Here is a 22775-nt window from a genome sequence, read left to right on the forward strand (position 1 = left end):
ACCTCACACCTGTCAGAAAGGCTAAAATTAACAACTCAGGCAACAACAGATATTGGCGAAGATGCAGAGAAAGAGGAACCCTTTTGCACTGCTGGTGGGAATGCAAACTGGTGCAGCAACTCTAGAAAACATTGTGGAGGTTCCTCAAGAAATTAAAAATAGAACTACCCTATGATCCAGGAATTGCACGACTAGGTATTTATCCAAAGGATACACGAGTGCTGATTCGAAGGGGCACATGCACCCCAATGTTTACAGCAGCACTATCAACAATAGCCAAAGTATTGAAAGAGCCAAAATGTCCATTCACTGATGAATGGATAAAGAAGATGTGGTATATATACACAATGGAATATTACTGAGCAATAAAAAAAGAATGAAGTGTTCCCATTTGCGAAAATGTGGATGGAACTAGGGTGTATTATGCTAAATGAAATAAGTCAGAGAAAGACAAATACCATATAATTTCATTCATATGTGGAATTTAAGATACAAAATAGATGAACATAAGGGAAAGGAAGTAAAATAATGTAAAAACAGAGAGGGAGACAAACCGTAAGACTCTTAAATACAGAGAACAAACAGGGTTGCTGGCGGGGTGTTGGGTGGGGGGATGGGCTAAGTGGGTGATGGGCATTAAGGAGGGCACTTGTCAGGATGAGCACTGAGTGTTATGTAAGTGATGAACCACTAAATTCTATTCCTGAAATCATTATTACACTATATGTTAACTTGGATTTAGATTTTAAAAAATAAAGAGAAAAAAAGAGAGATAAAGAAAAATAAGGGCAGAACAGCATGATGGGGCTCTGGATGACAAAATCTTCAAGCTGGCTGTTCCTTACATCTATTCTGCTCCTCTTTAGTGTCACTTCTGCCCTCCCATCCCCTAGCCCCTCAGATGCTTAAGATAAAGGTTATGTGGACTCAGAAGGACTGATTTATGACATCTAAAACAAACACACAAAAAATCTAATGAAAAAGACAACTGTGGCAAATTGTTTGAATTCCCTTTTTTTCCCCCTCTTTATTTCGTGCTCCCTTTCCCCATCAGATTTTCCTTCACATCTGTTTTTAGGCTTCCATCCTCTTTGCTACTCCTTCCAAATAATTTATTCAGACTATGGAAAAGAAAAAAATGGAGATATGTTAGGCTTCAACTGATCTATGGCAAGGTCTTCTGGTAATTTATGTATTTATAGAGAATGCTGCTAATTCAGAACAAGAAACTTCCCAGAGAGACGGAATTGGAATTGGCAGTAGGTATCAAAAAAAGTGTAGGACAAAAACCAGGTCAAAAGAGGGGAAAAGAAGTCAGGGTGTTAAATGTTTTGTCAAAAGATTTTCACACATCTTTCAACTTCAAATTCTGAAAGCAGTAGCCAAAAGTTTATAGATAAAACCTTGACCAGTATGACATTTGAACAATGCTTGAATCAGAACAATGACTTCCCTTGACTAAAATGAAATTTAACCCAGTCCTCACCTGTCAGTGAAATGCCCAGAAGGTAGTTTTGCTTTGAACTTGGGTGCTACAGAGTGGCCCCAGGCAGGGCTGAATATAACTTCTAGAACCTGAGCAGGAGTGTGGGCTTTTGGCTTTTGCCCTTGGGGATCTTTCCTCCCCTCAGGGCTCTGTACTTGTACCCTTTATCCACAGGCTCCAGTTTCCTTCTTGGCATAAAAAAAAAAAAAAAATCTGTGGTTCTGCTGTGATTCATTTGTTACTCTCATAATTGAGGCTGGGGTTTGCTGATGGCATTATAGTACTGTGATGATCCACAACATTTTACGTTCTGGGATGATGGCCATGTGAATTACTGATAGACTCTGCTAGTTAGAAACTTTCAATAGTGATAGGATGGTACACTTGTTCCAGTATGTTTCACTAAAGAATTTCCTTGTTTTATTTTATTTATTTATTTTTTTACCACTATCTGAATCTAGAATACCAGTTACCTGTTTGCCCAGACAGAGTAGGAGATATTAGTTCTCATTGGAGACAAGTATGTGACCTTGGGCAGAACTTATAATTTCTTCTTCTTTTTTTTTCTTTAATGTCTATTTTACCTTTGACAGAGAGCACAAGCAGGGTGGGGGAGGGCAGCGAGAGAAGGAGACAGGATCTAAAGCAGGCTCTGAGCTGACAGCAGAGATTCTGATGTGGGGTTTGGACTCACAAACCGCGAGATCAGACGTGAGGTGAAGTCGGACTCAACCGACTGAGCCACCTAGGCTCCCTAGCTTACAATTTGTGAATGGAAATTGAGAACAGTCTAAAATGGCCATGATCCAGGGTTTGGGTCTGGTCCCTATCTTTATTTGTGCTCAGCCCTAGTGAGTAAAGAGAAGGTGAATACACATTCTCCACCCTGTAACATTGCCTGCTTCCCTTCTTCAAGGCATTATTTGTATTCTTCAAAGAGAAGTCGATTTTTATATATAAAATAAATATCCTTTGGGACAAATTATGGTTTTGTTGATTCTAGAATCAATCGCAATCTAAACGTTTCCTTATTCATAATGTATATTTATTTTCTATTTTCACTGCAACAAATCACCACCGCAGAGTTAGTGGCTTAAAACAACACAAATGTATTATTATATGGTAGATCAGAATTCTGACATGGTCTGACTGGGCTAAAGTCAAGGTGTTGTAGGGCTGCATTTCATTCTGGAGGCTCTAGGGGACAATTTCCTGAAGGCTTCAAGAGACTGCCGGCATGCCTTGGTTCATGGCGTCTTTCCATCTTCAAGGCCAGCAATAACAAGTTGAGTCCCTTTCACGTACCATCTCCTTGATCCTCTCGTTTGCTTCTGCTGCTTCCAGTTTTAAGAATTCATGTGGGGGGCACCTGGGTGGCTCAGTTGGTTAAGCGTTCGACTTGGGCTCGGGTCATGATCTCACGGTTCATGAGTTTAAGCCCCATATCGGGCTCTCTGCTGTCAGCACAGAGCCTGCTTCAAATCCTCTTTCTCCCTCTCTCTCTGCCCCTCCCCTGCTCGCTCTCCTCTCTCAAAAAAAAAAAAAAAAAAGTGAAAAAAAGAATCCATGTGATTAGATTAGGCCAACCTGGATAGTCTCCCCATCAGAAGGTCAGCTGATCAGCAAACTTAACTGTGTCCATAACCTTAATTCCCCATTTCCATATAACCTAACATATTCACAGGTTCCGGGGGCTAGTGTGTGGACATCCTTGGTAGACATTGTTCTACCTACCTACCTAATGTTATACACAGTTAGTGTGTTATAATCTTGTTTCTGTTTTCTGATCTGTAGTTACTGGGGTCCACATCGAGGCACAGAAAGTCCATCATAGATCTAGTGTATGGGATAAACCCTGAGCACCTGTGCCTCCCAAGCCTGGCCTTCCATGGATCACTGATGGTTTTTCTCAGTGTATGACATGGTTCTGTCTGGTTTCCCGATTAGCTTTATTGTTTCTTGTTGGGACCAACATTTGATCTTTTTTTTTTTAAGTTTATTTATTTATTTGAGGGGCACCTGGGTGGCTCAGTCGTCTGACTGAGCCGAGCATCCGACTTTCGGCTCAGGTCATGATCTCACAGTTCTGGGTTCAAGCCCGCGTTGGGCTCTGTGCCGACAGCTCAGAGCCTGGAGCCTGCTTCGGATTCTGTGTCTCTCTCTCTGCCCCTTCCCTGCTCATGCTCAGTCTCTCTCTGTCTCAAAAATAAATAACACATTAAAAAAAATTAAGTTTATTTATTTATTTGAGAGAGACAGAGACAGCATGAGTGAGGGAGGGGCAGAGAAAAAGAGAGAGAGAGAATACTAAGCAAGCACCATGCTGCCAGCACAGAGCCTGATGCAGGGCTGGAACCATGTAACTGACAGATCATGACCTGAGTGGAAACCAAGAGTCAGATGTTTAACAGACTAAGCCACCCAGGTGCCCCAGATCTTATTTTGAGTCTGCTTGTCTGGAGTTCTGATATTTTTCTTGGCTCTGGCTGTGTAAATTGTTTTTCTTAAGCCCTTAAAGCAAGCCTGAGTTATGTCACAAGAAGGTAGATCACCTTGACCAAAGCAAGCAATGTTTAGAAAAGCCTGAACTTGGGGGCTTTCTTGCTGCAGGACCCAACCCACTGCTTGCCAACCGTCTGCCTTGGATATTACCCCCAGCTTGAATCAAGCCTAAGTTTGGAATCCTTTGAGCCACTGGCTATTCCCAGTGGTGTTCAGTGTAAGATCAGTTCTGCTTGTCCCAATTTTCTCCCTTTCAGCACTGGCTTCCTGTTGGGGTTACAGCATGCTCTCTGACTAAACCCATCTAAACTGCAGCCAACAAGGCCATCTCCACAGCTTCAGCCCTGTAGAGGCTGTCATCAAAGACTGCACTGTCTCCATTCTTTCTTAAAATGTGAGTGATCAATCTGCAAAACTCTGATGTCTGCAGACAGAGCTAAATAAAAGTTTCCTGAAACTTTTGCCACATGATACATTAGGAAGTTTGAATAAGAGTGCCTATTCATTCTGTCCCTTTATCTCTAGGTACTAATGCACTCAACTCAGGTGTGGCCCACACACCTCTGAAGTGTGTTCACAAAGACAGGCAACATATTGGAGGCCCAGAGGTAACTGCAAGGAGTCAGTTATAGGTCTATGTGCAGGATGAGCTCTGTATCTCATTTCTTACCCATTATTCCCAAGTGATCAGTGCTGATCTCTGGACACTAATGATACTATTTTTCTATAAAGCCAGAGTCATCATCTAGGCTTCTGAGAGTTCAGAATCCCCACTGAAATGAGCAGTTGGAGCAATTTTGAAGAAAATAAAAGGATTTGTCAGGGAAATTGGAGCAAAAGCCTGTAGTGCCTTCATTTTCCTAAAGTATTCTGAGAATGTAAAAATAATAGCAAACCATATCGAATACTTGTACCAGGCACTCTCTTATATGAATCAACTCATTTAAACTTCATTACCCCACTATGAAATAGGTACTATTATTACCCCCATTTTATAAAAAATGAAACAAGAAGGGAGATCTTAAGTAACTTGAAAAATGTCACAGGTAGTAAGTAAGGTGCCAGGATTGACACCTTGGAGTCTGTTGTTCCATCTCTTAACCATTATTCAGTTATAGAGTTTCATTTTTTGATTTTTTTATTTCATTTTTTATGATTTTTTATTATTTTTTTGTGATTTCAGGAACATATAGAGCTTTCCTCTGACAGTAAAATTAGAATACTAAAAAAGAAGTAGATTCGCCTACGAACTGGTAAGACTGATGTAGATAATCTCGCAAAGGCTAGTCTGTGACTTCATTAAATACAGTCAACAAGTAAGGTCAAAACAGGTTGGAAGAAATGCAAAATTTGGACTCGCCAACAAATATGTGTATTGCAGTACATGGCTGGAAGGCCTTTACTGAGAAATTATCTTATGGTAGAACAATATTAGAGTTCCCATGAACATTAAGAAATGGACCAACTTACCTCAAAGTATTGGCATTCTGAATTGTCAAAATGACATCCCTGGAAATAACTGGCAGCAAAATCTCGGTCAACTAAATGTAGGAAGTTCATTGATTTTTGTTGTTGTTGAACTTTAGAGCAATGTATTCTCAGCTAAGGGAGTTCTTGTCAGTGGCTGATGAGAGTCTTAAGAGGTGCCATTTTTTGAATGGCCAGACCTAAAGCAATTTTACATATCCTTGGCAAAAAGCCTCTTCAGTCAGGTAACTATTATTTATGTCCCGGGTCTGGGCATACTGGTGATTAAGATAAATCTAATTCCCTTTTGTCAAGGGACTTGTAATTGAAAAAGGGACCCAGTCTAACTGCTGTAATGAGCAACGAAGTGAGGACAAAGGGAGACACAGGCTACCGAATGTAAATGAACTTATAATTTTGAACCTCCAACTTGTGCTTTGGAATCTCAAAATTACTGAAAAGGAAAATTTAAGATTCTTTTGTTTCAGACCATTATTCTTTCAACCAAATCTAAGATTCGAAAGAGAACTGGGCACAGAGGATTGTGATTTGGAGGAGGGAAGTAAAACAGTGTCTACGTGAGGGGGGCATGCCTATTTAATTACAGTATATAAATATTCAAATATAGCTGTAAACATAACTGCTAAGAATAGGAAGGTAACTGGTATCAAAATAGAAATATGCAGAACTTACAATTACCAGGGAGACAAAAGAGATTTTTAAAAAGGTAATAACTCTAGAAAAAGAAATGTGAACTTGGTTTAGCCTCAAGCTGAAGGAGGTCTGGGGCTGTCTCTGTTATGTTACAGTAAGATTCAAACTCAAGCTCCCTTTATCATCAGTAGTTTGGTGTGGCATTCCTTTCTTCTACTGAAGTACCGTAGATACCAACATTGGATGTTTCCAGAGTAAAAGTTATGTTTCTTTGGAAGAGTCCAAGGAATTAGGGAAAATGACTTACTATTCCCATATCTTGGATGAGGGCACCTCATATCTTCTTCAGTGCCAGATCCAAGAATGCCACCTAGAAATCTGAAGTGATCTGTGGACTACAAAATCTGGTGAGAACCTCACTCGTGGGCTTTTCTGTATTATGATGGGTGTTTGGTTGTTTCTCCCAGCACTCCAAGCTGGCCCTTGAAAGTGAGGGGAAAGAGTCCTAGGTACTCACACCCCTGTTGTCCTCTCCCCTTTTATTTCTGACATACCCCACGTTTTTGGCCTTTCTGATGTCCCTCTGGACTTCCCTCTTAGTATTTTCCGGAATTAAGCACCATTTCATGGTTTTAGACTACTCTTGCTTGGTTTAGATTGGCTTGGCTGGCAGTGTCATGGCCAAATATATTCCCCTAAACCTCACCTCTTCTCCTTTTAGGCATCCCCTTCCTGCACTGGGTAGGGGATCACATTGGTTCCTTCAATTCTGCACACAGCTTTTTTCAGTCATGCAGACAAAATTAGTGAAGAACTCGGCATGCCCTTTAGAAGCCAGAATGGAGCCAGTTAGAAAAATCTAAACAAAAAGAGGTCCTAGAGAAAATGGAAAAGGCACAGCTCTATACTTACAACTCTTCATGTATCTGAGGGAGAGGAGGAACACCCACTTTGTGGTCCAGCAGGACTTCTATCAGGGAAGGTTAATTCCTTAAGTCAACTGAGGTTCCTTGAGGTTCCAGTTGACATGTGGCCATTACAGACTGGTCTTCCTGTGACCTCACTTGCTGCAGTATTACAGCCTACTCTCATCTGGTTGGTGGCTAGTGCATCATCATGGTTCCCACATGGTTCCAATTATGCACATCAAACGTGACCAGGACATTTGCACACCTGGCAGGGAGGTAGTGTTTATTTTATTCATCTCTGGCTGAGTCAATTCTAAATTTGACAGAATATATTTTTCACCAAGCAGCTGGATAGGAAACCGAAGCCTCCGGCTCTTCCCTGATTGAACCCTACGTACTCTGGGAAGTGGTGTGGTCTAGAGTGAATTAAAGCTAATGGACCATGAACATAGGTCTCCATCCATCTGTTGTCAGGCACATTCAGATATTGGGTTTGACTGGAGGTGGTGCTTTGGATGTGCTTGAGTGATGATGTAGCCATTCCTCTGGCTCACCCGGGGTACTGAAGGTTTGGTGTCAAACTGAGAATGAAGATCAAAAGCTTCTTTTTGTTTTCTCCTTATCATTCACCAAGAAACCAGGATATATTGCTCAGCATCATACATCAGTGTAGCTGTGCTTCAGAGCTTCTAGCTATCATCCCTCATCATCCACCCCTTGGACAATTGCCACTACTCATGTTTACTGTTTTTTTTTTTTTTTTAAACAGATGTAGCCAAGAATGAGAATCGTGGCTGGGCCACTCAGTCTGGAATAATATTAACATCAATGCTGACCACTGAAATTTTATTGCCAAGACATACATCACCCATACATCTGACCAATGATGACCTTTCTCCTGTTTGAAGGGAGGAGGCCACATAGGGTTCTCAGATACACTCTACTAACCTGAAAACTGACTTCCAGTGAGCAGTTAATACCTACATTTTTACCACCATAACACAGTCAGTTCATATATCCTCAAACAATATGGTAATGGAACACGATCGTTGCTGAATTTAAATTTTAGCTCTGCCTCAACCTGGAGAAAGAGCTACATCATGGATGCATGATATCTTGCATGTGAGACCTTGTTGGTCAGGAAACTGGGTATACTGCCCATCTGGCCTGACCTGTCCAGCTCTGACAACGTACAGAGGTGCTGTTGATTCTCCTATCCAGTGATCTCCTTGGATGCTGAGTCACAGGCCAGGGCTACATACTACATAGCAGGGTTCTTATCAAGCCCTCCTTGTGAGTGATGTCCCTGTCTGGTTCATCTGCTGGTGGTATCATTGGCTGGCAGCGGTTGATAGCCTAGAATGTTTTAGGTAATGACAAGTACCATGCTGGTCATTTCTTTGGTCTGATCATGTGTAATGGCTACTATAACCTTGAAATAGGGTCAGACTATAGGCCTATAACACAGTCAGTTGCTTTGCCACCAAAAAAATGTACTGGGAGATAGAGGCCTGAGAACGCATCCCTGACTCATTCCTCCTCTGAAAACACAATGAGCAGAATGAGGCTGCCAGCCAAGCCTGGGAGCCCTGTGCCATCCTGAGAGTGAAGGTCTTTGCTCCCTGTGCTGTCGAGGAGGAGTGGACAGAACTGTGGTGTGAAGGCCCTATATTTCCTGTTCCTTCAGAGGGCTGGACAAGCAGAGGCCAGTTTGCACGTGCTGAATATGCTCCTCAAAGAAGCTGCCAGACCTCACGGCCTGGAGGAGAGATGCTCTGGTGGGCAGAGACTGCTGCCTGTAGGGACAGCCGGCTCAAATGCCTATCAATTGACAAAAGCAGAAGTTTTCATGCCCAACTTCATGGCCTGGGAAGCCTCAAAGTCCTGAGTGCTGAAGGCCAATGAACCATGAGGAGGCAAAGGAATAACGATTTCTTTAGGAACAGTCAGAGACACAAGGGAAGAAGGCAGAGTTGAACTGGACCTGGGCACTCCTGTTGTCATAGAACTGACAAAAAAAACAAACAAACCTGGAAGAGAACACTGCACAGTATTGGGGCTCCTCGAGGAAATGCAGCTAGAATGTACAAGACATCCTCAATTAAAACAAAAAAGCCCAACCAACTAAAGATGGTTGTGGTTGAGAACTGAAATAATGGTTTCAGAGGGCACAAAAGAACAAAATCCCAAGGATATGAGGGAAAAGACAGGAGATTTGGAGGTCAGAGACTTAACATGTAAATACAGTGGTCCCTGCCTTTTCTCCCTGTATCCACAGGGGATACGTTCCAGACCCTCAGTGGATGCCTGACACTGAAGATAGCACTGAGCCCCACGTACACTGTGTTTTCCTATACTTACGCACCTGTGATAAAGTTTAATGTATAAATTAGGCAAAGCAAATGATTAACAATAATTAATAAAGGACAATTATAATAATATACTGTAAGAAAAGTAATGTGAATAGGGTTTCTCTCTCAAAATAATTTCTCATCCTGTATTCACCTTTCTTCTTGTGATGATGTGAGGTGATAAAATGTCTCTGTGGTGAGGTGAATGGCATAGGCATTGTGACACAGCGTTAGCCTATAATTGACCTATTGATGATTCATTGGAAGATCATCTGCTTACAGACCGTGGTTGGCTGTGAGTAGCCAATCACCCAGCAGTGAAACTATGGATAAGGGGGGCTGCTGTATGAAGAGCTCCAGGAAAAGAAAAAAAGGACTATATGGAGAAATAAATTTTTAAAAAAGAGGGCAATTCTCTGGAGAAAGACAAGTTTTTAGATTCATTACGGTTGCCAAGACTCAGGTGAGATTAATGAAAAAATAATTATGTACCTAGCTCTATCTTGGTGAACTTTATAAATTCCTCAGATAAAAAAAAAAATCTTACAGGTTCCCACACAGAAAGTGACAACAACAATGACAGATTAATTAAACAGATTAATTAAAGCAATAGTTATTGTGTGTTATAGAGTTTTGAAACAAAACCTATACCGAAAGGGTAGATAATATCCCCGAACTAAGATTTTGAAGCCCAGCAAAACCCACACACTTGAGTGGAAGCAGAAATGCAGTCGTGTACTGGGAAATGATTAATGGCTCACTCTATGGAAAAAAGATAAACAAGAACTAAAGCCCTGTTTTGGAGTGCTTGCCAATTTTCATGGTATAAATACTCCCTTTGTGGCCAATTTCAAGCTATCAAGGTGATGTCTCAGAGAAGAGTTGGTAGGAACCGGTTTTAGGACACCACAGTCAAGAGGGGTAATGTCGATAGGAAGAAGTCATAACAGACCCCAAATTCCATCTTTGTGTAATGTGGGGTGGGTAGGCAAAGAAAATAGGACACTTTTAATTCTGATCTGTTAATAGAGAAATACAAGCGTGACTACAGCTGTTTGAGGGAGTAGGTAAGCCTTTTGGCAGAATTGAAAACAATTCATTAGTACAGGTGCTTTCAAATTAACAGGGCAGAAAATGCAGTGAAGAAACTGACCAAGTCAAAAAAGTAAGGGTAGGGACTTCCAGTTTCCTGTCCATCATGGAAGGAGCTTGGAAGTCACCTCTCTATCTCAAATATAAGTAAAAAGCTAAACAAACTAAAAATCAACAACTTCTCAGATCTGTCAGGGAGGTGAGGTCACAGGGCAAACCGCTGGCCTCCAAATTGGAGAGACAGGCAGACACAACTTACTGGAGCAGAGACCTCCTTGGGAAGCAGTGCTGGGGCAGGAGTAGCTGACCTGTAACTGATGAATTGCTGGAGGCTCTGTGTGGATGAGTCTGAGAGTTAAAAACTCCAGGGGAACCACTAATAGTGTGGCCTCCACTTGGCCGTGAGTTTTATCTCCTGGAGCTCTGCCAGGTCCTCAGAGAGATGTGAGAAAAGATGGGAGAAAAATCTCCTCCTGTTTCCAGAAGGGGGAGGGAAAAAGGGACCATTTTGAATATACCAGAGCATTCTTCTTCTTCACAAGGCCTGACCTCAAGGGAAACTATTTCACCAGAGGCTAACCTACTGGGATTTTGTGAAAACCTAATCAACCTGGGAGAAGGGAAATGCCCAAATGCAGCCCCTGCTAGCCATCCTGTCCCACCTAAGCAGGGAAAAACTGAGAAGTACTTGTAAAGAAAAGTAAGTGGAGAGGAAAATAAAAAATAAAGTGTGTGAGGGATGCCTGGGTGGCTCAGTCTGTTGAGTGTCTGAGTCTGGATTCTGGCTCAAGTCATGACCTTAGGGTTGTGGGATCAAGCCCTGCGTTGGGCTCAGCAATGACAGCTTGCTTGGGATTCTCTCTCTCCCTCATTCTCTGCCTCTCCCCCAACTTGTGTGCACGCTCTCTCTTTCCCTCTCTCTCTCAAAAATAAATAAACTTAATAAAAAAGTATGTTAAATATTAAATGGAATAACACAAAGAATATCAGTTATCAAAATAAAGGTGAAAATTCTTACTTTCCCTATCAGAATACATTATCATATTCACTTAGACAAAATCCAATTGTATGTTAACAAGAATCACAGTTAAAGTGACAACAAAAGATACAAAATAAGGGTATGGACAAAAATAAACCTAGTTAATTCAAACACAGTAAGCAGGAGTAACAGAATGCAAAGTCAAAGGCATTTAATGGGACAAAGAAGTTTATATACCACCAAAAGATGACATCCATGAGAAAAATAAGCTATAACCAAGTTATGCACAAACACAAGAGACAATATATAAGGCAAAATTTGGTACAAACTTGATGAAAAAATGATAAAATTATAGGGGGGGATTTTAATAAAAAATAATGTAGGGAAAAGAATAAAATTAATAAAACCCTTTCAGAATTTGACAGATAAAATCATCTAAAAATAAACAAACTAAAGGATTTGAATAACAGAATCAGCAAGGTCAAGTTAATTGACATTTATAGAACTTTTACCCTACAAACAGAATAGATAATCTGAGTCGTCCATAGGATACTTACAAACATCAATTTGGTGATAAAGAGCCTAAAGAAATTCATCAAAGTTGGGATTTTAAAAGCTACATCTTGATTTGAAAAGACCAGAAATCAACAATAAAGAGATGACCCAAAAAACAGCTTGGAAATTAAATAGATATTAGAATTAAAAAAAAAAAGATCTAGAACAAATGGAAAGAAGTCTTTATATCAAAACCTATAGGACTAAGCTTTTCCTTTCAACACAGCAGAGTGATGACACATGTTTATTTCATTGTTCTGGGACTCTAATTAAATTGACAATACAGGAAAAAAGATAATCCCAAAACAAACAAGAGAGTAGATGAAGGGGAGGGTTGTTACTGGCAGCTGACACTTTCCAGAATTATACAGAAACATGGAGCAGATGGAGAAGTGAATGATTAAACAAGTTGGAGGTGGCCATAGCTTCGAATATGAGATGAAGGGACCAGAGCTGAAGAAGAGACCCTAGCAGGATGCTAGAAAAGCCAGGTAGAACAAGGATGGGATATGAAGAAGAAAATAGGAGTTAATTTTCTGGAAATGTTGGCCATTCCCTTCCTAGGTGAATAATACCCACCAGGAGTTTATGTCCCGGGTAAAAAAATTGGAGAATTTTCTCTAAAGAAATTGAACTAATTGGGAAGAACTGAGGCAACTTTAAGAGAAGAGTATCCTGTTTTGGTGTTTTTGTTTCTTTTTTTTAAATGTTTATTTAGGGACACATGGGTGGTTCAGTCAGTTAAGTGTCCGACTTTGGCTCAGGTCATGATCTCATGGGTTATGAGTTCGAGCTCCGCATCAGGCTCTGTGCTGACAGTTCAGAGCCTGGAGCCTGCTTCAGATTCTGTGTCTCCCTCTCTCTCTGTCTGTCCCCCACCTCAAAAATGAATAAACATTACATTTTAAAAAATGTTTATTTACTTATTTTGAGAGGCAGAGAGAGCATGTCCAAATGGGAGAGGGGCAGAGAGAGGGGGAGAGAGAGAATCCCAAGCAGGCTCCTCAATGTCAGCACACTACCTGACACGTGGCTGGAACCCACGAACCGTGAGATCATGACCTGAGCTGAAATCAAAAGAGTCAGATGCTTAACTAACTGAGCCACCCAGGCGTCCCCACACAGAAATTTCTAAATAATATCCTCTAAAGAGTAAGAATGGGATGCTATAGGGACGCCTGGGTGGCTCAGTTGGTTAAGCGTCCGACTTTGGCTCAGGTCATGATCTCATGGTTCTGTGAGTTTGAGCCCCACATCAGGCTCTATGCTGATGGCTCAGAGCCTGGAGCCTGCTTTAGATTCTGTGTCTCCCTCTCTCTCTGCCCTTCCCCTGCTTAGGCTCTGTCTCATGCTCAAAAATAAATACACATTAAAAAAAAAAAAAAAGAATGGGATGCTATACAAGGAGTCAAAACAAAAAGGAGTTCTCAGAAATACAGAATTTCCCAAAGCTGAAAAATGTGAATTGTTTTTTTCTCTGAAGAGAATCTTTTATTCAAATGTTCTAACCCAAATTTCTTAAATGCAGTGTTTCATAATTTTCTGCCACATAGGTAAATTTAACAAAATTAAATGCTTTAAAATCAAAATCTTATTTAATTTCTATATAGTTGTTCTTTTTTCCAATTCTGCCTTTTATTTATATTTAAAAAAATTTTTTGAGGATATATCACTGGCTATATTCCCTCATGCTGTGCCTTTTATTCCTGTGACTTATTCCTTCCATAGCTGGAAGCCTGTGTCTCCCACTCTCCTTTGCCCATTTTACCCATTCCACAACCCCTTCCCCTCTAGCAATCACTAGTCTGTTCTCTGTACTTATAGGTCTGATTCTGCTTTTTTGGTTGTTTGTTACTCATTCATTTTGTTTTTTAGATGCCAAATATGAGTGAAATCATATGGTATTAGCATATTTAGCACCCCAGGCTTTCTTTTTTTTAATGTTTGTTTATTTATTTTGAGAGAGAGAGAGAGAGAGAGAGAGAGAATGCACACATGAATGAGTGGGGGAGGGGCAGAGAGAGGGGAATGAGAATCCCAAGCAGACTCCTTGCTGTCAGTGCAGAGCCTGGTGTGGGGCTCAGTCTCACAAACCTTGAGATCTTGACCTGAGCTGAAATCAAGAGCTGGACGCTTAACCGACTAAGCCACCCAGGTGCCCCCTGGATTTATTTGATAGTAGCCATCCCAATGGGTATGAGGTGATATTGTGGCTTTAATTTGCATTTCCCTAATGACTAGTGAGGTTGAGCATATTTTCAGGTGCTTATTGGTCACTTGTATATTTTCTTTGGAGATTCAATGCCTTTGCCCATCTTTAAATTCGGTTGTTTGCTTTTTTTGTTGTTGAGTTGCAGGAGTTCATTATATATTCTGGATATCAATTTCTTATCAGATACATGATTTGCAAAGATTTTCTCCCATTTTGTGGATTACCTGTTGATAGTGTCTTTTAATGCATAAAAGTTTTAATTTTCATAAAGTTAAATGTACCATTTTTTTCTGTTGTTACTTATGCTCTTGGTCCTTATTGGGTTTTAAATTTTGAATTGACTGAACCCAAAAGAGTCTAAGTCAACTCCTGCAAAGCTTAATAAACTGAAAGAGGTATGATTAACTTTAATTGGTAACTTTATGACATTTTTGTTGTTGTTTTTATCTTTTGCCACTTAAGTGGGAATAGAAGCAAGATACAGCCAGTTGCAGAAAATGAAAGCTATTCTTTTATTGTTTTTACACATCTGAATTTTAGTGTATACATTTTGGCCCTTACTCAAAAGGGTGGCAGAAAATTCAGAAGCAAAATGCCACAAAAGCCCCATGAAAACTTTCACAGAATACTGTTCTATATCAAGAACTTGCCTATAATGGGGCCTGGACAGCAAGCACACCAGTTGGTATTTTGAGACTTACACACAAAGGCCCCATGATATTGGATGAGGATTTACACCTTATTTAGGGTAGTTTGTTTCTCCCTTTCAAGAACACAAAAACCATCAGCCAGGGATTAAGAAACCCATAATACAACCATGGTAAAGATGGGAATTTAAATGGAACTTATAAAAGGCAAAACAGGATTTCAGAAGGAATCAATACGCTGTCACATCTGTTGCCTTCCCACAAGATCCTGAGGACACAAATTCATTAATCGAGTATTCTGTCTGTTGCCGATGTTCTGTGGGCTCATGTTAAAGAACTGACAAACTGGCTTTTCCCCCTTCATATTTAAAAACATAAATATTGCATCAGCACCAGGGTAAAACTCAATTATGAAGACAAGTTAGATGAAATGCTCAAAATAAAAGGTTGGCTCTATAGTTTTGTTATCCTTCTGAAGTCGCACGTGGAGAAACTGTCCCAATCGCCAAAGTACACTACTTATTATTTTTGAAAAGGCCAATGAATTATTATGCTTATATTCTTTGACCTAATATGCAGCAAATCTGATTTCTGTTCTGTTGGTGCTTCTAAGAAAGCTCTAAATCTCCTTTTGGCAGGAAACATTGCTGTATATTTTTTTTATTTTTAAAATATGTGCCATTAATACTCTCAGGCAGTATATTTGCTCAATCTTTCCTTGGGGATTCTCGCAAATTATAAATTACGTGACCCTCCTCGTATATCTGCCAATTTGAAGTAAATTGTCAGTTATCATATAGATTGTCTAAAACACTTGAGCTGTTTGCTAAATAAGCCTTTTGCTCAGAGCTTCTCTCTTATTAAATGGCAATGCTTGCCTTTGTTTTGGGAGGTGATATTTTCCTGACAACGATTTCCATGTCATCGAAGGTCTCCTTGACTTTCTAGGTAGAGATCCTACCCTGAGTGACTAATTTCTACTCTCTCCTCTGGCCTACTGATAGAACTGTTTCTCACAAAGGGATAAAATGATGGGTGACTTCATTTTACCTTCACCAGATGATATGGCTTAGACCACATTTATCTCTCCTTACGGTTGCTATTCACCCATTCTTAATTAGTGCCGCGTTTGCAAGTTCATTCCTCTGCTGGGAAACCCCTCTCCAATGAGTCTGCTGCTATGCATTTATTTTTCATAAAGCTGAAATGCTGACTCCACAACAAATTCCTGGTTTAGAACTCTGCACGGACGCCCATGTTATCAGTGCTCAAAAATCCTCAGAGCCATCAACGTCTTTCATCTTTTGTGGCATGACCTTGAATTTTTCCGTTCTTGCTGCAACAGCCTTCTTCTTTAGTGATGGTGGAGCAGGACTTGCACTTGTTTATCCCTTCTCTTCCAAGACTTTTCCTCTCCACTCCCTTAGCCAAGTGAGCCCATACTCTCAACACCCTTTACAAGATGGACTTTGATGAATTTTACAAAGTAAATACACACATGCCCATACACACACACACACACACACACACACACACACACACACACTGGGCTTAGTGACATTTTCTCTTTTTCCACTTCATCCTTCTAAACTTTCACCCATCTCTTTATTTAAGCTCCCATTTACCGAGCGTACTTATTAGACACTGCTTCTTTGCAGTGTATGCTCATTTGATCCTCAAAACAATCTTGCAAGTAGGGATTAGTTTTGGTTTACAAATGAGAGGCTTGAAGCTCAGAATCGAAATCCTTTGGTAAAGGCATGCACATGTACAAAGTCGGGGAGCAAGGACGTCGACCCAAATCTGCTTTTTCTTTTTGCTATAGCCTGCTGCCTTTGTGCCTGACTTTCTGCACATCTTCCAGCCTGTCTGCTTATTTGCTTGTTGTCCTTGTGTTTCTAGGCTAGATAGAGGCCGGATTGCTACTGCTTGTAGGTCCCTTGGGAAGGTGGTAAATTTCCTCTGGACACTTGTCATTCCACCTGTCATTTTACTGCACCGGTGTGGACCTCACCCAGCAGAGACAATGTGTCAGTCTTCCAGATAAGAAACACCCAGATGCAAAGCCCTTGAATTTCCTCGTCTCGGGAGCTTCTTTGGCCCTGTTTACAAATTGGGATATTTGCTCCTGTTCGCTGGCATTTCTCACCAGCTAGTAGCTCTTACCACAATACTGAGGATTCAAAAAGTTAGGAGACCCAAGATAAGGTTCTACCTTTTTAGGTTAACATCTGTCTTCTTGCTTCTTTGTTGCTTTGCATCTTTTATTGTAATACTTGTAGTTCTGCTTAAATAGGGATGGCTCATCCAGGGCAGTGATATTGTACCAGCATAGTTAATTCATTCACTCATTTGATTAAAAACCTGCCAAACAACTTTCTTTTCCTTTCTTGGGAGGGGTGGTGGTGGCAGACATCCACAGAACTGTAAATTTTTAATTCTCCATTAACGTCGTGTCCACAGACCATTATTTAGATTTTTATCACCACCACTTCCACTTTCAGAGAAAGAAATAAAAAGAGGGAGGGATTTAGGTTTTTATTGAATAAGCAAATTAACCACGTTAACTCATTGTAATTGCCATAGTGCCTTTAATAAGTGTTTTTCAGATGTACTTAGGCTGAGACCATTAAATCTGGCTCTTAAGGCTTCCATATTACAGAAGACCAGTGTTTTTCAACCTTTGTTTTTTCATTATTCTCCTCCAAGGAGCATTTTTAGATATTTTTTCCTAACTGGCCTCCTAAAACTTTTTAATATGTTATGTACTGTAGCCTTTGAGAGAAGGACTACAATCCATTTATGACTGTAAATTGATATTGCCCCCACTGAGCATGCATGCATAGACCACCAATGTAAATTCTATGACACTTCAGTTAGATGTTAAAAAATTCTAAAACACTTTTTATGGCCCTTGCTCTTTCAGAACACGGAGAGAGAGGCAAACACTCCTTCTGTTATGAGCAGAACTACCTACCTGCTAGTTTCTGTAGAACATAAACTAATTCCTAATTATGTGTGTGGCTATTAAGAATCTCAGATCACAAATTCAGGTATGTAAGAAACACAGCTTCCTATATTTCTCTCTAATGAAACTCAATTTCTATCTCCCATTCTGTTGGGAGAGCCCTCCTTACTCTTGGGTTTTGTTTAAATTCCAGGTAGGCTTACAGAGCTTTGGCCCTGAGTTTCCTGTCAATGTTGGTGTGCTGGTTCAGGTGGGGCACTGTTATATACACCCTGTATCCAATGGCAAAGCCCTTCAGGTTGGCCAGCTCTCTGTCCTGGGCTACCCTGCTCTTGGTGCCTGGGAATCACACAACTGCTCCCATACCATGGTGTCGCAGTGAGTTTTACTTCTCTACTCCTGCCAGGCACCAGGTCGTATAGGATGGTGTAGGGAACCATGGAGGCTGTCTGGGGCCTGTCTGCCCAGATACCCAGCTGTTCCTTATGCTGGTTGTGGGGCCGGGCTCTTGCTGGCTCTGTGCCCTTTGAGATTTTGACACGGCCCTGCCAGAGACGTGGCCCTGGGGGTGGGGGAACAGGACTTCTCTTTAGGGACCACCTTGCTCCCCTAAACCCTCCTCATACTCGGGGAGCACCTTATTCTCATAACACACGGTTTCCAAATCTTTGGTCTTATGCTAGGAATTAGGCTTTTTTTTTTTTTTAAGTGTATGTATGTATCCAACTAAGTAAATAATCTTTACACCCGATGTGGGCCTTGAACTCATGACCGCGAGATCAAGAGTCACAAGTTCCTCTGCCTAAGCCAGCCAGGTGTCCTAGGAATTAGGCTTTTGAAACTCTAGAGCCAAGAATTTGACTTTCCCAAATATAAAAAGAGGAAGGGTATATAAAATATAAGAGGGGAAAACATAAATTAAGCATTCTCAAATAGAATCTCACCAGTCCTTGGGTACTTATTTCTCATGTGCTTCTGTGTAAAGGACTACTTCCTAACTTTTTTTGTTGATACAGTTTCCATGCTTACCAGATTCCTAATCACCATGACTCTTGTTTCAATAGGGCAAGCCATGCTCTCCCCACTTAAGAATCAAAGGTAACCTTCAGGGAATCTGGTAAGGCGTGCCCATTTGTATCTTAAATGCATAAGCCGCTTGAGAATCTTCTTTCTGAGAACCTGCTGCGTTATTTGGACTCTCAACTTAGAATCAAGGCCCTGGAAGCAGAGACCAAATGAGCCTGGGGCCCAAGATGATGGCAAAAGACTGACCCTGTCCAATCTGTACCTGATGGTTCTTAGAAATAGTTGGAGAGGGCAACCTAGGAAGGAGCAGACTTTTTGTGGACCCAGTAGCTGGGGAGCTTGAAATATCAACCCTGAGGCTAAGAGCATGGTGATGTCCACTCACAGTTATTGCCTGGTGAATTCTGACCACACCAGTTTCACGGAGAAATTTATTCTGAACCTGGCCTTGAAGATTAAACAGAACTTTCCATACACTCTACTGAGTGTATGGAACTTCACTTTACCACTCTTCTCCAAAGAGGGACAAGGCCCTAGCCAGCATGCCGTGCAGGGAGTTCAAGTAAAAATTAATTTTCTTGACCAGAAATTTCAGAAAGTACCCATCTAATAGAAAGTCCTTTCAGAAAGGACCCTTCTAATTTTGAATAAAGACGGGATCCGCTTCTATTCTCTTCCTTTTCTTTTCCCCTCTGGCTGAAAAGCACACCTGGGGAGTCTGGGTGGCTCAGTCATTTAAGCATCCAGCTTCGGCTCAGGTCATGATCTCACGGTTCATGAATTCAAGCCCCACATTGGGCTCTGTGCTGACAGCTCAGAGGCTGGAGCCTGCTTCTGATTCTGTGTCTCCCTCTCTCTCTGCCCCTCTCCTGTTCATACTCTGTCTCTCAAAAAACAAACAGTAAAAAAAATTAAAAAAAAAATACACTAGAGGTCTCATTTTCCTCTGCAACACCATGGTTACTTAAATGGTTTTTCTATTTATCAAGCTAAAATGGAATCATCTGGCTGCAGTGTCGCCACCAGTCTTGCTTGGATTTGCTATCCATTTTCTCAATTCCTCCTCACCTAAGTGTTCAGAGACATTTCAACAGTGAGCCTCATGGAGAAACTGATCTTCATGGGGGACATGTGCAACTTCACTGGGCAGGTCTGAGAACTGACCATGCATAACGTGTCTATCATAGGCTCTGGGGTCTCAACACTATGGAATGTCTCTCACTGAATGAACAGTATCTTGGTGGCAGAGGGTGCTACAGTTTTGATGCTTGGTTGATCTCTTGTGGCTACAGGTACCTGGTTACATCTTTTGGAGGCATCCCATGATGAGCACCTATAGGGCTGACTCCTGGGTGCTCTCACCCTCTGACTTAAAAATCTAGTCAGTTGAGGAAGGCAAGGGAAATGCATCACGGAGGAGATGGTGTGGAAGAGAACAAAGAGGGTCTGGGTTTGGGATGTGCTACTGTTTCTGAGTGATTTGTTTTTATGAGTCACTGAATCTTTCTGGGCCAGGCTTTACCTGAAAAAAGGAATAGCTGAACTAGAGTTGCATCCTTCTAAAAAAATTTTTTTAATGCTTATTTATTTTTGAGAGAAAGAGAGCATAAGCAGGGAAGGGGCAGAGGGAGAGGGAGACACAGAATCCAAAGCAGGCTCCAGGCTCTGAGCTGTCAGCACAGAGCCCGACACGGGGCTCGAACTCATGGACAGTGTGATCATGACCTGAGCCGAAGTTGTATACTTAACCGACTGTGCCACCCAGGCGCCCTTCTAAAATCCTGTATCTAATTCTTTACTCAGCAGTCACAATAATAAAGGAGTTTCTCTTTGTGAAGGATAACCTATTTTGCTTGTAAAAGCACCCACAGAGGCAGGATAATTTCAGATGATCAATTCATATTTTGTTTTTACTGCTGTCAAAGAAACATAATGACTACCATTTTCCCTCTCACCAAAAATGGGCAAACAGGGCCATGAGTGGCGTAGATCAGGAATATCCTTAACTCCCGAGTTTTCAAAATAGGATGCAAATCGTCTAAGGAGTAGGAGCCAGAGAGGTCTAAGCTGGGTCAGCTTCCCCCTGCTGGTCCTAGTTTTCCTCTGAACAGATATCAGTGGCATCTAGTGTAGACAGAAGACCAGAGTGGGAGTCAGAAAATCGTATGGCTTGCCACCTATTTTTCTACAGCCTGGGGAGAAAAGAATGGATTTTATATTTACAAATGATTGAAAAGAAATCAAACGAATAATAGTATCTTTTGACTGCAAGATAATAGAAAAAATTCTTATTGGTCTCTGCCCCCTGTTCCTGGCACAGACCTCTTAAAACCTTTGTAATTTCCTAAGTAATAAGAGCACTGGGAGTATCTTTTGTTCTAGCTATTTGGTTGGGTTTTTTTTTTTTAATGTTTATTTATTTTTGAGAGAGAGAGTGAGACAGAGACAGAACGTGAGCGGGGGAGGGGCAGAGAAGGGAAACACAGAATCCGAAGCAGGCTCCCGGCTCTGAGCTGTCAGCACAGAGCCCCACGTGGGGCTCGAACCCACGAAGTGTGAGATCATGACCTGAGCTGAAGTCAGATGCTCAACCAACTGAGCCACCCAGGCGCCCCATAGTTATTTGGTTTTTGACCCCAGCTCCTGACACGGAGTCCCTGAGTTCCTAAATCCCTTGGAATTTCCCAGGTGATACGAGTGTCTTTTGCTCTAATGAGGTGACTCTTGGTGGGCTCCCGGATGGGGGCTGGTCACCAGAAAGATCAAACCATGACTGCACGTGTGGAATTTTCAGCCCCCATTCTCTAGGGAGGAGAGAGGCTGGAAATGGATCATGCCTCCAGAAATGAAGCCTCCACAAAAATCCAAAAAGTACAAGGGTTCAGAAGGCTTGCAGGTTGTGGAACACGCGGAGCCATCGGGGGTGTGGCCCACGGAGGGGGCGTGGAAGCTCCAAGCCCCGCCCCAAACTGTGCTCTACCCAGCGGTTCCACCTGGATGTTCATCTGTATCCTTTACCACATCTTTTTATACATAAACTGGTGAAGAGTAAATAAACTGTTTCCCTGAGTCCTGTGAATCACTCTAGCAAGTTACTTGAACCTGAAGAGGGGGTCATGAGAACCTCTGATTTATAGCCAGTCAGAAGCACAGGTGACAACGTGAACTGTGATTGGCATCTGAAGTGGGGTGAGGGACAGTGTGATCAGGGACTGAGCCCTCAATCTGTGGAATCTGATGCACAGCCTCAGATTTGAGTTACACTGTAGGACACCCAGCTGGTGTCATAGAATTGCTTGGTGTGGGGAAACCCCCACACGTCTGGTATCAGAACTGTTGTGAGTGTGGTAGTCATGTGTGAAGGAGACACACAGGAGGAGGACTAAGGTTTCTCCGACACAGTTACACATGAAAGTCACAGGAAGTTCTAATTTCAGTGTCCATAGTGAAGTTTTATTGGGGCACAACTACATTAATTTGTTCATGTGCTTCTTGTCGATGGCTGGTTTCTAAAAGGTCACAGCAGGTGCACACCAGTTTGGCCCGTAAAGCCTAAAATATTTACTTTCTGGCCCTTTACAGAAGAAGCTGACCCCTTGATTAGAGAGCCCTTAGAGCCACAGTTCTGTACCTTGTAAGAACCTTTGGGACGTTTGTTTACCTCTGGTGAGAGAAACCCAGAACGGAGGTAAAATTTCCTACCCGTTGGGGTTCATGGTAGACCACATTAGATTTAGAGAGAGAACATAAATGTGACATTTATTATATCAGTGTTGCACGGTAAGACTTCCACCTGGTATGCAATTGTTTGCAGAAAAGATGAAGAAGTTCTATTGAATTGGGAACTTGGCTTAAAGTGCCTTCTTTGTTAGTATTCTTGTATTTAAATGCCATCTCTGGGTGGGGTGGAGCATTATATAATCTCAAC

General features: G+C 41.5%; 1 protein-coding gene and 1 long non-coding RNA gene across 2 annotated transcripts in view; one reads left to right on the forward strand and one right to left on the reverse strand.

Annotated features, from left to right (window-relative positions):
- The window catches only part of LHFPL3 (LHFPL tetraspan subfamily member 3), a 582444-nt gene that overhangs the window by 192298 nt on the left and 367371 nt on the right, over positions 1–22775 (reverse strand). The window lies entirely within an intron of this gene.
- On the forward strand, positions 9680–21885 carry LOC122206537. Its single transcript, XR_006196509.1, has 3 exons — positions 9680–9831; positions 17780–17906; positions 21642–21885. It is a non-coding gene; the product is annotated as an uncharacterized LOC122206537 (long non-coding RNA).

The sequence above is a fragment of the Panthera leo genome, chromosome A2 (assembly GCF_018350215.1).
Source record: "Panthera leo isolate Ple1 chromosome A2, P.leo_Ple1_pat1.1, whole genome shotgun sequence".
Lineage (NCBI taxonomy): Eukaryota > Metazoa > Chordata > Mammalia > Carnivora > Felidae > Panthera > Panthera leo.